This window comes from Ranitomeya imitator, chromosome 3, assembly GCF_032444005.1.
Source record: "Ranitomeya imitator isolate aRanImi1 chromosome 3, aRanImi1.pri, whole genome shotgun sequence".
In the NCBI taxonomy this organism is placed as follows: domain Eukaryota; kingdom Metazoa; phylum Chordata; class Amphibia; order Anura; family Dendrobatidae; genus Ranitomeya; species Ranitomeya imitator.
In genome coordinates, this window is record NC_091284.1 from 86,644,486 (window position 1) to 86,650,485 (window position 6,000).

Sequence of the window (6,000 nt, forward strand, 5' to 3'; positions counted from 1 at the left end):
TTCCAGAGAACCTTGGGGATGTGAGCGAGGAACAAGGGGAGCGTTTTCATCAGGACATTAAAACAATGGAAGAACGGTATGAAGGCCGGTGGGACTCACATATGATGGCTGACTATTGCTGGAGCTTGATGAGAGACAACCCAGAAGCTGTACATTACATATCAGCCAAGAAAAGAAAGTTCAAATAACTGCCATTTGTCATTCATCTGTGTGCCATATATATGTGTTTTTATATTTTGTAGTTTAATTCTGTAAGTATATTTGATTTGCTGTACATAGACTTTGTAATCTTTTTTATTCCTTGATTAAAAATATACAAAATGTAGTACCGAAAATCATGTGTTTTTATCATAAAACATTAGGAGTAATTTTCATCAAAAATCGAAAATATCTCGAAATCCTGATGTGATAGCCAAAAACGGAGTTCATATTTGTAATCAGCAGCCAAAATTTACTTAAAATATGTTTTAAAACCTTTTGCCAGAAAAATTGCATTGACCAGTGTAATCTATGGGGTATTGTCAAGAGGAAGATGAGAGACACCAGACCAAGCAATGCAGATGAGCTGAAGGCTGCTATCAAAGCAACGTGGGCTTCCATAACACTTCAGCAGTGCACAGGCTGATCACCTCCATGCCACTCCGCATTGATGCAAAAGGAGCCCCGACCAAGTATTGAGTGCGATTACTGAACATACATTTCAGTAGGCCATCATTTCGGATTTTAACATTTTTCAATTTATTTTTTTTTGTTTCATTTTTCAAGCAGGTGTTATAAAGTTTTCTAATTTACTGAGATAATGACTTTTGGGTTTTCATTGACTGTAAGCCATAATCATCAACATTAACAGAAATAAATACTTGAAATAGATAACTATGTTTGTAATGACTCTATAATATATGAGTTTCACTTTTTGTATTGAAGAACTGAAATAAATTAACTTTTTGATTATATTCTAATTTTGTGAGAAGCACCTGTATATTTGTGGATGTGATAAATTTACTGTTTATATATAGTTAAATATATTTATACAGCACATTTTTTCAATTTTTCCATCATTTGCATATCATAAACAGGTCTATTGCTCCTCTCACATAGCCAAACTAGATCTCACACTTTGCACTGATGAGGGGCAGTACCCCGAAACACAGTGTCTGAATGAATTTGAATTAATCAACTTTGAATGAAATAGAAGAATTCCAAAATACCCTTAACTTTCTGATGATGCATTGAAGAAGTTTGGTGATGACATAGACCATGACTTTCAGGTGTGGGAAAAAGAAATACGATTTACTAAATCTAAGAAATTTTAAAGGCGTATTAATGATAAATTGACCAATTGGGTATATAAGTGGAGAATCAGGACTACCGCTTTTTTCGTACTGGCTCAAGATCTTCCTTACGATCTGGGTCTATGACATCTTAGACATCTGGTGATGAAATTCAAACAAAGAAAACTATGGAGGGGATGAAGACCAAATCTCCTCCTTTAGACACTACTAAACACGGTAAGGGACCAAATGTAAAAATTTTACTGGTAACCAACAGGATAAAAAGATCAGAAATAATATACAGGTAATTAATTTATCATCTCGTACTTTGACCCAGGCAGAGTGTGATGTTTTGAGCAAAGGGCTTACGTTTTCATCCACTAACTCTTTTCATTTTCTTACAGCCATCAAAGATTTATATATTTTTTTCATAAAAACTTATTTTAAGAAAATTACACAGCAGAGACATGCTGAGCCTTGGTCTAGACAGTGCAGCTGAGCGAGAAGCCCTTTTGGTTTTGGAGGAACTATTTATTGTAAAAGCAGATTGATGAACAGCAAGGTACGTTCCTTAAAAATGCCCTGCCCAGACTGACAAAATTTCACCCCTTATACTTTCACTACCGTTCAAAATTTTTGGGGTACCCACACAATTTTGTGTTTTCCATGAAAACTAATACTTTTATTAATCAAATGAGTTGCCAAATGAATGTAAAATCTAGTCCAGACATTGACAAGGTTCGAAAAAAAGATTTTTATTTGAAATAATAATTTTCTCATTCAAACTTTGCTTTAGTCAAAGAAAGCTCCCTTTGCAGCAATTACGACATTGCAGACCTTTGGCATTCTAGCAGTTAATTTGCTGAGGTAATCTGGTGAAAGTTCACCCCATGGTTCCAGAAGCCCCTCCCACAAGTTGGTTTGGCTTGATGGGCACTTTTTGCGTACCATACGGTGAAGCTGCTCCCACAACAGCTCAATGGGTTGAGATCTGGTGACTGCGCTGGCCACTCCATTACAGATAGAATACCAGCTGCCTGCTTCTTCCCTAAATAGTTCTTGCATAATTTGGAGGTGTGGTTTGGGTCATTATCCTGTTGTAGGATGAAATTTGCTCCAATCAACTGCTGTCCACAGGGTATGGCATGGCGTTGCAAAATGGAGTGATAGCCTTCCTTATTCAAAATCCCTTTTACCTTGTACAAATCTCCCACTTTACCAGCACCAAAGCAACCCCACATCATCAGATTACCTCCACCATGCTTGACAGATGGTGTCAGGCACTCTTCCAGCATCTTTTCAGTTGTTCTGCGTCTCACAAATGTGCTTCTGTGTGATCCAAACACCTCAAACTCGGATTTGTCTGTCCATAACACTTTTTCCAATCTTCCTCTGTCCAATATCTGTATTCTTTTGCCCATATTAATCTTTTCCTTGACACTGGCATTTTGCATGTACTATTTAATGAAGCTGCCAGATGAAGACTTGTGAGGCGTCGATTTCTCAAACTACAGACTCTGATGTATTTGTCTCAGTTGTGCAGCGGGGCCTCCCACTTCTCTTTCTACTCTGGTTAGAGCCTGTTTGTGATCTCCTCTGAAGGGAGTAGTACACACTGTTGTAGGAAATCTTCAGTTTCTTGGCAATTTCTCGCATGGAATAGCCTTCATTTCTAAGAGCAAGAATAGACTGTCGCGTTTCACATGAAAGTTCTTTTTTTCTGGCCCTTTTTAAGAGTTTAATCGAACCAACAAATATAATGCTCCAGATTCTCAACTAGCTCAAAGGAAGGTCAGGTTTATAGCTTCCCTAATCAACCAAACTGTTTTCAGCTGTGCTAACATACTTGCACAAGGGTTTTCAAGGCTATTCTAACCATCCATTAGCCTTCTAACACAGTTAGCAAACACAAAGTACCATAAGAACACTGAAGTGATGGTTGTTGGAAATGGGCCTCTGTACACCTATGAAGATATTGCATTACAAACCAGATGTTTGCAGCTAGAATAGTCATTTACCACATTAACAAAGGGTAGAGTGGATTTCTGAATCATTTAATGTTTGCTTGGAAAAAAACGTGCTTTTCTTTCAAAAATAAGGAAATTTCTAAGTGACTCTAAACTTTTGCATGGTAGTGTATGTCCAGCTGTTTAGATTTTCAGTAAAGTATTCCTTGAAGATTTTCAACAAATCTTTCAATGAAATTTTGGTAATCTCAACTTTCAACAAAGGCGCTCTTTAAAAGAACTGCAAACATTTGATGATGTGGTGTATAAGGCAGCAGACAACGGGGAAAATATTGTGATCTGTTGCTAAATATGACAAGGAGACCTTCAGACAATAAAGGAACAAGTGTACATATGAGATATTACCTTTCTCTCCTCTAACTTCCTTCACGGCTCAGCTGCATTCCATAGTAGGCAGGCATGTGAATCGGACATAATTATAAAGCAAGTATTTGAGAGTCCAATGATTAAATACCCAAGGGTTTCAACTTTTTACCTTTTACCTAAGATCAACAAAGATCCCCTCTACCCACCAGGCTGTCCTATTGTGTCAGGCAGCAACATGTCATGTGACCCTATTTGTAAATTTGTAAAGACATGTTAGGGCATGTTAGGTTAGGCTATGGGTTGAACTAGATGGACTTAACCCCTTCATGACCCAGCCTATTTTGACCTTAAAGACCTTGCCGTTTTTTGCAATTCTGACCAGTGTCCCTTTATGAGGTAATAACTCAGGAACGCTTCAACGGATCCTAGCGGTTCTGAGATTGTTTTTTCGTGACATATTGGGCTTCATGTTAGTGGTAAATTTAGGTCAATAAATTCTGCGTTTTTTGTGATAAAAATGGAAATTTGGCGAAAATTTTGAAAATTTCGCAATTTTCACATTTTGAATTTTTATTCTGTTAAACCAGAGAGTTATGTGACACAAAATAGTTAATAAATAACATTTCCCACATGTATACTTTACATCAGCACAATTTTGGAAACAAAATTTTTTTTTGCTAGGAAGTTATAAGGGTTAAAATTTGACCAGCGATTTCTCATTTTTACAACGAAATTTACAAAACCATTTTTTTAGGGACCACCTCACATTTGAAGTCAGTTTGAGGGGTCTATATGGCTGAAAATACCCAAAAGTGACATCATTCTAAAAAATGCACCCCTCAAGGTACTCAAAACCACATTCAAGAAGTTTATTAACCCTTCAGGTACTTCACAGCAGCAGAAGCAACATGGAAGGAAAAAATGAACTTATCTAGATGCCTAGTGAGTACTTTAAACCCTCAGGTGCTTCACAAATTTATCTGTAAAAATGAAAAAGTACTTTTTTTTCACAAAAAAATTGTTTTCGCCTCAATTTTTTCATTTTCACATGGGCAATAGGATAAAATGGATCATAAAATTTGTTGGGCAATTTCTCCCGAGTACGCCGATACCTCATATGTGGGGGTAAACCACTGTTTGGGCACAAGGCAGGGCTCGGAAGGGAAGGCGCGCCATTTGACTTTTTGAATGGAATATTAGCTCCAATTGTTAGCGGACACCATGTCGCGTTTGGAGAGCCCCTGTGTGCCTAAACATTGGAGCTCCCCCACAAGTGACCCCATTTTGGAAACTAGACCCCCCCAAGATGCATATTGAGCACTTTAAACCCCCAGGTGCTTTACAGAAGTTTATAACGCAGAGCCATGAAAATAAAAAATAATTTTTCTTTCCTCAAAAATGATTTTTTAGCCTGGAATTTCCTATTTTTCCAAGGGTAATAGGAGAAATTGGACCCCAAATGTTCTTGTCCAGTTTGTCCTGAGTACGCTGATACCCCATATGTGGGGGTAAACCACTGTTTGGGCACACGTCGGGGCTCGGAAGTGAGGGAGCACCATTTGACTTTTTGAATACAAGATTGGCTGGAATCAATGGTGGCGCCATGTTGCGTTTGGAGACCCCTGATGTGCCTAAACAGTGGTAACCCCTCAATTCTACCTCCAACACTAACCCCAACACTAACCCCCCCACACCCCTAACCCTAATCCCAACTGTAGCCATAACCCTAATCACAACCCTAACTACAACCCTAATTCCAACCCTAACCCTAAGGCTATGTGCCCACGTTGCGGATTCGTGTGAGATTTTTCAGCACCATTTTTGAAAAATCCGCGGGTAAAAGGCACTGCGTTTTACCTGCGGATTTTCCGCAGATTTCCAGTGTTTTTTGTGCGGATTTCACCTGCGGATCCCTATTGAGGAACAGGTGTAAAACGCTGCGGAATCCGCACAAAGAATTGACATGCTGCGGAAAATACAACGCAGCGTTTCCGCGCGGTATTTTCCGCACCATGGGCACAGCGGATTTGGTTTTCCATAGGTTTACATGGTACTGTAAACCTGATGGAACACTGCTGCGAATCCGCAGCGGCCAATCCGCACCGTGTGCACATAGCCTAATTCTAAAGGTATGTGCACACGCTGCGGAAAACACTGCGGATCCGCAGCAGTTTCCCATGAGTTTACAGTTCAATGTAAACCTATGGGAAACAAAAATCGCTGTACACATGCTGTGGAAAAACTGCACGGAAACGCAGCGGTTTACATTCCGCAGCATGTCGCTTCTTTCTGCAGATTCCGCAGCGGTTTTACAACTGCTCCAATAGAAAATCGCAGTTGTAAAACCGCAGTGAAAGGTGCAGAAAAAACGCAGTAAATCCGCAGCGGTTTAGCAC